Here is a 13026-nt window from a genome sequence, read left to right on the forward strand (position 1 = left end):
AATATCTATTGTTGAGAGACAATTGGAGGAGTGTGTCAAAGTAAAGGACACTTACACAAACTTTTTTATATTCTGATCTTAATGTAGTTGAGATTGCATCATATGCCTTATGTGCAATTTGCACCTCTGCTAAATTAGTCAAGGATTCATGGATAAATTTTTTAACCAATCTTATGGAAATTTTTGATGATTAAATGAAGATAATATTAGTTTAAGGTAGATGGTTATAGTTTTTGATAGTAGATGGAAAATTTTTGGATAGTTTTTGACATACTTTTGTCATTGATGTTAAAGGGAGAGAAGATGCATAAGAAAATTATAAATTGGGTAAAGGGGAGAAGATAATATTGTAAGGTATAAAATCATATTGTAAGGGGGAGAATATGTATGATGGACAAGTTGTAATAGTTAATTAATGTACTGTTACTATAATATTTTTGACAAATTTTCAATACTTAGCCAATTTTCTCTATTTTGTTGCCATCAATGCCAAAAGGGGAGATTTTTGACAATTTTCTAATGAAGATATGTAATTATTTTCATTTATGGCAACACATGATGTACATGCTATAGGAAAAATTAGAAATAAAGATACTTAGCTTTTGGTACTTAGAAAATTATCTAAGTATGAATTTGGTTTATAACAGTGTATTGTTTTGTATATAACTTGTTATTGACATTATATTATGACTAGAAAAGTTAGATAGAGATAGTATACATGTTGATAATGATGTAAATGACTTCAAAAATCAGTATGGATTATACAAAAAGGAGATATCTGTGTTTTAGTAGTGAAACAAGACAACAAAATTAAAAGAACAGAATCATTTTTTTTACAAAATAATCACTTGACCAATTAGAGCTGACATCTTAGATGTTTACTCTAAGTTGGAAAAGTATATTATGGTCTTAACCGACCTAGTAGTAATTTTTTCAAAGGCATAGTATTTATGCAAAGGAAATCTTGCAATAAGATGAGAGTAAGTAATGGAATTGTGTAAGTTGTGAAAGTATTATGATATGCAAACTTTCTGTGAAAGCAATATATGTGAAGTTGTTTTTGTGATCTAAGATTGAAGTAAGGAAGAAGTTATAGAACCTATATTCTAGAAGTCTAATTAATTGTTTGGACAATGTGCTCTTCTTGTAATTTATAGTGCATGTTTGGGCAGTGGGCTCATCTTGCATCTACTATGCTACAACTCCTAACAGGGTTGGAATCTCCTAACAGAGATTCATAGTCTCCTAAAAGGGATTCTCTATACTAAATTTTCTCATTGACTCCTAATAGGGTCCATCCTCTAACAAGGAACTTATATATTAGTATATTATCTAGTGGGTATCATTCCCATCAATGTTTTCCCTTGGCCAGGGTTTCCCTAGTTAACAAAATATGGTGTTATGAGTTATCTTTGTGCATGGTTACTGTTACTATTTAGCATTACTTGTTTACTTTTTTATGTATGGTTTAAAGTACTAAACAATATCTAGTTGGTGACTAAAGTTTGTAGATTACTGATTCACCCCCCCTCTCCCCTCTCAGTAATTCCTATTTCTAACATATTTTTCGCTTGGTACGAAGCACAATTTTATGAGTATTGGACAAATGATTCAAAATGGTTACAGGGTGTTGATGGAAAATATAAAGTGTGTCATTGATGAAAAGGATGGGAATAAGAGAATACAAGCAACAATCCAAATGACAAAGAACCTAATGTTCCCTTTAAGGATAGACACATGTTTCTCTTCTCAAGTTGGTGTTCTACCTCCCAAGCATGCATGTACAGTAGTACATCAGCAATTAGCTCTTAAGAGAGTGATTAAAGACCCCTCCAAGCTAAGGCATATCAAGTATGGACATCTTGGCTTTATGGTTTACATGTTTTGTCCAAGAAAAGAATGGTGGATGTTCTTCCAAGCATTGTAGATGTATGTGAAAAGTGTAAGGCTTGTATTTTGGGTAAGCAACATAGGCTTCCCTTTAATTTTGGTAATTCTACAAGGGCAAGGGAAACATTAAAATTGGTGTATTTTGATTTAGTAGGCCCCTTATGAAAACTACTTCTATTGGGAGGAGTACTTATTTATAACATTTATAAATGATTTTAGTCATAGGACATGGGTGTATTTCTTGAAGAACAAATATGAAGCATTTGATAAATTTGTTGAATTTAAAGCCATGGCTAAAAAAAAGTGTGGACACTATGTAAAGGTCCTTAAGTCACATACAGGAGGGGAGTATACCTTTGATTTGTTTGTAAATATTTGCAGGAAGAATGACATTCAGAAGGAGCTTACAACCAATTATACTCCATAGTAAAATGGAGTGGCTGAAAGGAAGAACATGATCATTGTTGAGATGGTAAGAAGCATGATGAAAGCAAAAGGACTCCCAACTGGATATTGGAGAGAGGTTGTAGTAACAACATTATACTTAATATATAGGTGTCCGACAAAGTTAGTTTGTGACAAGATTCCTCTTGAGACATGGTCAAGGAATAGATAGATAATTGAACAATTGAGAGTGGTTGGATGTGTAGCATATGCACATGTGCCAAAGGAACAAAGAAAAAAAAGGATGACAATGGTGTGAAGTGTGTCTTTGTGAGCTACAACTTAGAATCAAAGGCTTATAGGTTGTATTATCTAACCATCAAGAAGATCATCACTTCAAGAGATGTGAATTTTCTTGAAAATCGGTCATGGGATGGCTCAATTTTTTGAATCTCCAATAACTTAAAGTAAATTGTCGATCATTAAAGAAGAAGAAGAAGGCATTGGTGATCAGTAACATGATGGAGTAACAAACATAGATCATTTTAAACAAAGGCAAAAAGAAAAGCAAACTCTAACATGTCGAGTGATAGCTCGTAGTAGTTCAAGACAATCTGAGATAGTATTCAAAATAGTAGAAGTAGCAGTACTAAAAATTTAGATCCCATTCTCATCTCTCTATTGCCAAGAAATACTAAGAGTCTAAGGGAGATATACCAAGAAGAACGATATGATGAAGAGTTTGACGAGAATGTAACTTTTGCATTATTTTGTCATAGTGATCCAATCTATTTTAAAGAAGCTATGAAGGAGGAGAAATGGTGTAATGCCATAAATGAGAAAATGGATGATATTGAATGAAATGAGACATGGGAGTTAACTACTTTGCTTCCCAAGAAACAAGTAATTGGAGAGAAATGGGTTTAGAAGACTAAGCTCAAGGTTGAAGAAAAAAAAGATAGGCATAAGACACATTTAGTGGTCAAGGGGTACAAGTAGTAGTATGACAAAGATTATGATGAGCCATATGCTCTAGTTGCAAGAATGGAGACCATGCATGTTGTCATAGAAATTGGAGCCTAGTACAAATGGAAGGTATATCAAATGGATGTGAAGTTCACCTTTTTCAATGGTGTATTGAAAGAAGAAGTGTATGTGGAGCAGCCATCTGGTTATGAAGTTCTAGGTGAAGAACACAGGGTGTACAAATTGAAAAAATCTCTATATAGGCTCAAGAAAGCTCCAAGGGCATGGTATAAATTTCTTTAGCAAAAGTGATAGTGAGCCCACTCTCTACATCAAGGTAACAAATGGTAAGGTTTTGATTGTTGTTTTGTATGTAGATGACTTAATCTTCTCTGGAAATGATAATTTCCTAATTGGTTAGATGAAAGAGGCCATGAAGAATGAATTTGAAATGACAGACTTATGTCTCTTGAAGTACTTTCTATGAATAGAAGTAAAACAAATGCATGATGGCATCTTCATCTTTCAAGAAAAGTATGCAAATAAAATCTTAGAGAGATTCAAAATTTAGAATAGTAAGGAAGCCCCACCAACAACAATAGGTCTAAGGTTAAGCAAAGAAGATTGCAGCAAAAGTGTGAATCTAACATTATATAAGAGAATGGTTGAAAGCTTGATGTATTTGAAAGCAACTCAGCCTGATATGATACATGCAGTAAGACTAATTTCTAGATTTATAGAAACACCAAAGGATTCCCATTGGCAAGCCAGAAAGAGGATCCTAAGGAATGTGAATGGTACCAAGGTTTTGGAATTTTGTATACTTTAGATAATGATTTCAAGTTAGTTTGTTACACTACTAGTGATTGGGATGGAAGCATTGATGATAGGAAAAGAACTTTTGGATACATGTTTCATATGGGATGGGGTGCAATTTCATGGGTATCCATGAATCAACCTAGTGTTTCTCAATCTATAGTAGAGGCTGAATACATAGCATTGAATATAGTATCATGTCAAGCTATTTTTTTAAGGAGAATCTTGACAAATTTAAATGAAAGAAAAAAGGAGGGAACTACAATCTTATGAGACAATATTGAACCTCAATTGTATTGTCTAAGAATCTAGTCTTCCATTAGGGAAGTAACCACATAGAAATCATATATCACTTCATCCGAGAGTTGGTGGAGAATGGAGATATAAAGATGGAATTTTGTAAGTCTTAGCAATAGCTAGAAGATATTTTCACTAAGCCTTTGGGCATAGAAACTTTTGTGTACCTAAGAAGGGGTCTTCATGTAGTTGATTTAGATCAAGAGTGATCCTTGTTTGTATGGCTCAAGAAAATGGGGAGTGTAAAAAATTTGAAATAATGGTCAGTTGTCTCTGGAGCCATAGGACCACCTACCCACCTGATAGCATTCAACGGTAGGTGAGTTCAAATTAGAAATGAGAGGGGAAAAAATTTTGAAAGCAGGAAAAAAAGAATGAAGCTCATGCATTTGATGATAATTAGAGAGAGCAAGAGCAAAGAGTAGTCGGGAAGAAGATCAAAAATTCAGAGTAGAGGTTAAAGGAATATTTAGAGTAGAGTTCATAGGACAAAAGAAAGGTTTAGTTCAGTGCATTCATCAATACATATTGAATCTCTCTATCATTTTGTGAGTTCATTTTTGTTTTTCCTATGAAGCAATGATTTCTTTAGGCATTATTGTATGCATCTCTTAGTGTTGTAAGTTTAAGATTAGTTTTATTAGTTGAAGTACTTTGTATTTTTATGGCTGAATTTGAATGCTCCTAGATATTATAATAGTTTAACTTAGTTGAATGCAATGAAGCAAGAAGGAATATTAAGTTTGGGTTGTTGCTGTCTTCGTCTTTATTGGTTTCATATTGGATTTAGTTTATTGTGCAAGTCTCTATTTTTATCTTTGTATTTTAATGGTGAAGCAAACTAGACGATAGGTTTGTTATGCTCTATTTATGTATTAATCAAGTTCATCTTGTGCTCACTTAGCCTCCTGAGTGTTCCTTTCTAGAACTAAGCTTTCCTCTTTGTTTTTTAGCTTACTCAGTATCCATTGTGTTGAGCTCACTCAACATCCACTATGTCAAGCCCCCTTTACTACATGGCACCCACTACCTGTCACTCGACACATTTTGTTGCCAAGCAAAACTGTTACTCGACATTAATTGCTTCTAAGTGAAATTTAAGTTGTGATGTTATTTTTCTCACAATTTATTCCCTCTACAAGCATCTTCTTAGTCATATCATGGTTAATTTTAGAGATTTCTTTTATGTTCTACAATATTCCCGAATGGGTGGGATTCACTTCAGCATAGGAAAGTTGAATTTACTCACCAAGCTCTTCAACTTAGAATCTAAGAATACCAATTTCTTACAATATTATAAGTTTGAAGAAACCCCTTATAAATTACCATTCATACACCAAAGTGTTGTCTAGATAAGATGTGACCTAGACAACCATCTATATCATTCATTTTTATAACCACCGATTTGGAGAATTCAGTATTTCTTCTCAAACAAAGAAGCGGAACATAGTTTGTGCCCAACAGGAAAAGGAAAGACTATAGGCTCTTTCATATGCAATATGGGCATCATATAAATTTTTAAGTTAAGTTAATGATGTGCTGAGGCATGCAATACCTAATAAAAAATATAAATCAAAATAGAATTTATCTAGGATTATTTCAGTTCATGTGTCATTTGGGTGGTTTTTCTAAGCAATAAAGCTTAATTTCTATAAGAAAAGATTCTTTCATACAGAAAAATTTAACTCGATGAACGGACATAATGCCTACTAGATTTCAATTAGGTGACTTTAAAGAAATCATGGGTTGTGTAAAATACTGCTGAAACCAAACATGAATTTATAGAATTTAAACAAACTAGATTTGCAAGAAAAAAACTGGCTTGTTATCCTAAAAGTGTTAAAACTCGTGTTAGTATAAACAAACTAAAAAAATACTATCTTTTCTCTATTATAAGATTATATGTGAGCCTCAATTGAATTTTAACCTGTAAGAATTGAAAGATGACACTAAAATTCCTATTTTTGTTTTCATAGTTACACTATTATGTGGTTAGGGACATAAACTTCACTATTTGTATTTTTTGTCAAAGAATTTTGCATAAAAACTATTTTGAACGGATCTTAGAAATGCATGATCTCGAGGCCTTTACACAAAGAAAAAGGCTCTTATGTACACAATTCAATTAAAATTATTAATCCTCATAACAAAAGAAATGTGACCAAAAATTATATCTATCTAGACATTTTGAAGCTTGAGTTTAAACAAAAAATAATTGCATATCGATAAAATACTAAATGCTTGAACCATCTTTCCAAAAAGTCTTTTTTTTTTATGGAGGTTTTGCACAAACAAGTTCTAGGTATGCAATATGGGACCACACATGCCTGAAACCCCGCTAAGAGCCAAAAACTAATTATCATCCAAATTCGCCGATCCCAATCTTATCCCTGAAGTCTTACTTTCCAAAAACTCTTTTAAGCTACGTTGCAATGCCATTGCTCAATGCAATTCTGTACTAGAGAAATTCTTCGTCATTGTCCAAATCCTTGCAATTAATTTGCACAGTTTAATTACAACAATCTCAAATTTAAATTTATTACAAATTCATATTGAAAGTTTAAATTTAGTAGACTCCTTACAGCCAATATTCTTGTGGTAGGTTGGGGTAAGTCGTGTGCTCGAATGATGCAATATATCATCCAAATCTGGAAAGTTAAATTCCACTTTTCTAATCTGCAACGAAATTGAAACCAAGTTGTTGTAGACATAATTTAATTACAAGAATTACAAAAACATTGTCAAGAATACTATGTTTTTTTAAAACAATAAATAACAACATACCAAATAGCAAGAAATCCAATTGAGGCCTTTGCATCAAAATCCATCCTTCCATGATAATAAGGTTGAGTTCTTTGAAACAGGGATTCCAAACTTGTGAAAAAATTAGACAATGCAGGAAAAAATAAGGAATTAAGAGGATTGAGTCCCTACCAAGATGTAGTCTCATCTACCGTGCTAACATTGGCTCCCTCACTAATACCTAACCCTAGCAACACTCCTATCAACAATCCCTTTCATTTCCATGTAAACTCTCCAAAATCAAAACCCATATAATTAAATAAACCAAATACAGATTACGGAAGAAAAATGCAACTACAAATCATTTTTGTACCCATTTAAAACCATATTGCTGAGACAAAATGATTTTAACTATACCCTCAATATACATTGTGCCAGAACATGGTCTTTTTGCATATTCTCCATGTCATTTTTAGGTGCATAGAACCTTCAAAACCCACGTCTTTATTTTCCTTGTATCTGGATTATCAGTGGAATTACTGCGTTCAATTTTAATAGATTGAAGATTATTGACTTTGCATCCATGGATTATTCTGATCTGCACACAACTGGTCTATCATGTTTTTAGTCTTGGCTGCGTGCCCTTATTTTTGCATGCTTGAATAAGATTTGCCATTATTATTTTCAGACATAGAGTATATTGAGACTTTCGGTAAATTTTCCTGGCATAAGACTACCAGATTGTCCAATCAACCTGGTTGAACTCTTCATGGGAGAGAAGCCTATCGGCTTAAACATTTCAAGGAAAGTTTTTCTACTGAAGCTATGCTCACCAAGACCATTGATAATTTATTGAATGTTTTTGATTCTGAAGTTTCTATAGCCATATTATATTAGTTTATATTTTAACAATATATTATTATAAGTTGTTTAATTTGTTATGTGACCAATTTCTAATGTTTAATATCTTTATGTTTTAAAATAATTTTTTCAAATTAAAGATTTATTTTTAATAATTTATCCAGTTCAAATTTAAGACAAATTGTTTGTATTCTGATTTAGATCTTAAGTTTTTTCTTCTTATACTAACCATTTGAGATTACCATATAAATATCAGTCCTATGTTTTATTATGGTGTAATTTTACAGATTTGAAATACATCAACTTTAAGATGGCATGGTAAATATTAGTCATACATGTTCTAATTAAGTAAAGTAGGAAGGACCCAAACTCATTACATCAAACTAAATTCAAGGACCCACACCAAATAGAACCTGAAGCAAAATAGATAGCTATAGCCAAAATAAAAACTAATACTTAAAATAAACTAACCAAGGTAGGACTATTTGAAGTAAAAGCTGATCACCAACCAAAAATGCCCAATAACTAGACCAAGCCACTACCAGATTTTTAAAAAAAATAGCATCCAACTCCTACATCATACCCAACAACCAAAACAACTGCACCAAATTGAACAAGAAACTAAGACCATCGGGAACCAAGACTCAACAATAACCAATAATACACTACCCAAATTAAACAAAACATAGCCAAACCTATCGCCTTTGCAGGTCCCTGAGCTGAGCTATTAAGCAAAATTTGGGGTAATGAAAAGGCCTAGTGTCAATTGATGGGAGGCTGCAAAGATTCCTTTCTATGTTTTTGGAGTCTCCTCCTTGCAATTCCTCATTGCGTATTTTTTCTCCATTTGTACCTTCATACTGCTAATTTCCTCCGTTTTGGCCTAAGACAAATTGATTTGGGAGACCAAATTGTTAATTTGTTCCACAAGTTGATCGTCAATTTTCTTTTCTTTATGGACACTATATCCTGTATAATTTCATCTCTCTCTTTCACTGAAAGAACTTTTTCCTTGATGTCCACCACCTTCTCCTCCATATGTTCCCAACTCTAAACCTTGTCACCCAACTCCTTGCTAACATTCCACCATAATTCATCCCTATAGTATGATGTCTAGTCCACCGATTTTTCTCTCTCTCCACGATGGCTTCTAGCCTATGATCTTCCTACGTGCAATGTGCATCTAGAAAAGGATCTATGTACCCACAAATTTCCACATTTTGTAACAAGAGGCAGTATATACCAAATACAAGGTAAGAAATTCCAAATTAATGGTACTATCTTCTTTGTATGGATCTGGGCTAGGCGAGGGTTCCCTAGAAACTTGAGGGTCTCCAAGGTCAAGAAAGAACTCAAGAGCCTATTTGAAGGACAGTTTTGGTGTTCCTCAAAATCTTCACACCTTCCATGCTAAGCCGTTAATGTCAAAAATGGACTCTAGCATAATCATAAAGTAAACACAACCCACCATAGCCTTGTCTTCATCCCAAGACTCCACATTGTTCAATGATCTCCCAAAGCATATTTTAATTCTAATAGCCACTTCCCATTCATTTGGTTTAATATGATTGGGATCCCTACTCATTCTTCTCCTTCTCCAACATTTTTAAATTTTGCACACAACTTTCAAAAAGACAAAACCCAAGAAAATTGAATACAAATTTTTAGTTTCGCAAAAAACCTAAGTAACTTGAACACCCAAAAGTTAAGCCAATGCAAAAATAAAATATGGGAACTAGACCCCAATAAAGTAAACAATACTAGTCACATATTTTCTTATGTCATAATTTTCATGATTTGAAATATACACCGTATTTATTACTAGGAAATATCTTAGATCACATTTCACTTTTGAAAGGAAAGCTAATTTAGCAATATTGTATTGGCTATCTATATAGTTGTGTTTAATATATTGTATATTTTTAAATGAAATATTTGTTAGCATGAATATTGATGATACTTCATTGGGGGAGTATCTTGAGGATTGAAGAGTATTGATATGTTGCGTTCATCACTATGTTTGTCATTGATGTCAACATAGCATTATTTTTGTAAAGACTAGCAGAGCAGTAGACAAAGATCTTGATGGTACAAACAATGGTTTGATTGTCTCACAACAAGTAGTTATGGACATGTACAACACAATGTCTTGATGATGTGGTTAAGTACATAGACTCTAAGTTGATGACATATAGAAGTTGTACGCACTTTACAAAGAGCAGTTCAGAGACAAAGTATTGGGAAAGAAATTTCTAATGATTGTTATCTATCTTACATCCTAGATGCAATGAAGTAATGCATAGTCACACAATGATAGAGGATAGTTAGATGATGATGTAAGTGAGTGCACAATTCTTAGTATTGCACATGTCAAGTTTTTTATAGAATATAAGCCAACAGTGCTATTGGAATTGTAATTTAATTAATTATATTATTTCAATTAATTGGGAAATCCTCAAGGCCGACTCAAGGAATTATTATGAAAATATGGTATAAAGGAAAGATGTTTTCCTTGATTGCAAAATGTATGATGTGTATTGAGATTTTTGTTGAAGTGCAATTTGCAAAAAGAAGCAAAATGCTTACTGAATGTGTGTAAGCGATCTAAGGGATTATTGGATGTGAGATTCAAGATCTGGTTACAAGGTTTGAAGGAGAAGAAGTTTGGTTGATAAGAGAGAGATAGAGGGAAAAAGTATATTTTTGTTCTATTATTATGCAAGGAATAATATAGAGATAATTTTGATATTGGTTTCATTGGTCTTTCCCTTGAAGTTGTTTTGGCAGTGGGTCCAACTATCTTCCACAACTCCTAATAGGGATTCACATGTATTGAATGTTGTAAGAGACTCCTAATAGGGTCTATCCTCTAAGAAGGAATATTTACATTAGTAAATCACCTTGTGGGTACCATCCCCACTAGGGTTTTCCCTCTGTTCAAGGGCTTCCCTAGTTAACATATCTAGTGTTATTGTGTATGAGTATCTTTTTGTGGTTTCATTTTACATTACTCATATTGTTAAGATTGTTTAGGATTGTTAATTGTGATATTACTTGGATAAGTGATTCACCCTACCCCCCCAACTTCCCTTATTAGTTCTAATAGTGACCTATATATTCTAACAATTGGTATAAAAGCTTGAGGTCCTTGAAGAATAAGCTTAACAACTTTGGGAGATCAATGATGAATATGTTGAGGATGGATAGTCCAAGATTCAATGGGGCCAACTATGATAGTTGGAAGAAGAAGATGAAGACTCATCTATTGTGCATGGGTCCAAGATATTTGATCTTGACAAAAAGTTTGAAGTCAATCATTGAAGAAGGAAAATATGAAGGATGTAGTGAAGAAGAGAGAGATCTATTCATGTGTAATATGAAAGCAAGAGAAGCCCTACTGATAGCAGTTCTAGAGAATGAGTACAGTCAACCAAAGTCACTTGTAACATCTCATAAAATTTGGAAAGCTTTAGAATCTACTTTGGAAGGTGATGACCATGCAAAAAGAATGAGATTATGGAATTTGATATGCACATTTCAAGATGTTAGAATGATGGAAGATTAATCTATAAGAAGTTATATTGGTAGAATATTAGAAATAGTTGTAGGTATTCTGTCTCATGGTGGAACCAAGGAAGATGATGAAGTCATATAGAAGATTTTGAAAAGTTTAACACCACTATTCAAGCCAATAGCATAGATGATTCAACTAGTGATGCCTTGCACTAATGATTTAACTAAGGAAACATTACTTGGAAGATTAGAATAAGGTGAAGTAGATCTAAGACAGTATGAAGAACTTGCAAGAGTCAAAAATGTTTTTAATGCCCCAAAAATTTGACCTAATTTGACAATAAGTGTAGGTGCCCATGCAAATTTCACTTGCAGCAACAGAGCTAATGAAGACAAGAAAATTGAGGAAGGAATAGCCCTTGTGGTGAGAAGAGAAAAATATGGTAATAAAATATTTAAATGTTGGACTTGTAATGAATTTGGTTATTATGAATCTAAATGTCCTAAAAGAGAAAAAAAGTATAAAGGGAAGTTTAACCCTAGAAGAGATAGAGATAGAAATTGTTTGTACACAAATGAAGATGAAGAATTTGATGAAAAAGGTCAAAGTGAAAGTGATGATGAATTAGGATTTTTAGCTACCAAAGAAGATGATCTTGATAGAGAAATTAAAGAAGAGAGAGATCTAGTTACCCATGTATAAAAGAACTTTGATTGGATAATTGATAGTAGTTATTCACATCACATGACAAGTAATATGAATAAGTTTTTTAAGTTCAAGAATCATGATGGAGGTATTGTTAAAGTTGGTAATAATATATCCTGGCATATAATAGGAATTGGATCCATTACTCTTGATGGTAAAACTAACACTAATGATGTATATTTTGTTGATGGATTGAAGCATAACTTGTTGAGTGTTGGATAGTTGGTGCACAAAGGTTATCTATTATAGTTCACTGAGAGGACCTTCCCTATCAAAGATAGAGATGGCAAGATGATTGTAACTAGCACTAGATTCAAAGGTAATGCATTTTAATTGAATCCTACTTAGATGACATTTTTGATAGCTAAAGTGGATAACTATTGGTTGTGGCATAGAAGATTTTGTCACATAAACTTTGATAATATTGTTAAGGTTAGTAGCACTTTTGTAGTTAGAGACTTGTCTAAGATTGTTAAGCCTACTAATGTTGTGTGTAAGGAATGTATTTCTAGGTAAGAAGAAGAAAGTATCATTTCCTAGCAAGAAGTTCTCTACCACCATGTAATGAAACTTTTTGAGGGTCCATCATTTTTCTGACTTTCCTTTTAGCCATTCTTTCCATGCTTAGCATTTGTAACCCAATTCTTGGCTATTCATTTCCTGTATGTTCTCTGTCATCGGTTCTTCCTTACAATTCCTCAATGCCCTTCGGTGATGTATGTTTCATTTTTCCCATCTGCCTCCATTCCTTCTTACACATGCCTCTTATATATGAGTATGGTGTGGCATGACCGTTCAAGCATTTATATTTGATTAAGTTATAATGTGGATTATGGTTTTAGACTTGCATA

Source organism: Cupressus sempervirens, chromosome 5 (assembly GCF_028749045.1).
Source record: "Cupressus sempervirens isolate cs-2001-9-10 chromosome 5, ASM2874904v1, whole genome shotgun sequence".
Classification (NCBI taxonomy): Eukaryota; Viridiplantae; Streptophyta; class Pinopsida; order Cupressales; family Cupressaceae; genus Cupressus; species Cupressus sempervirens.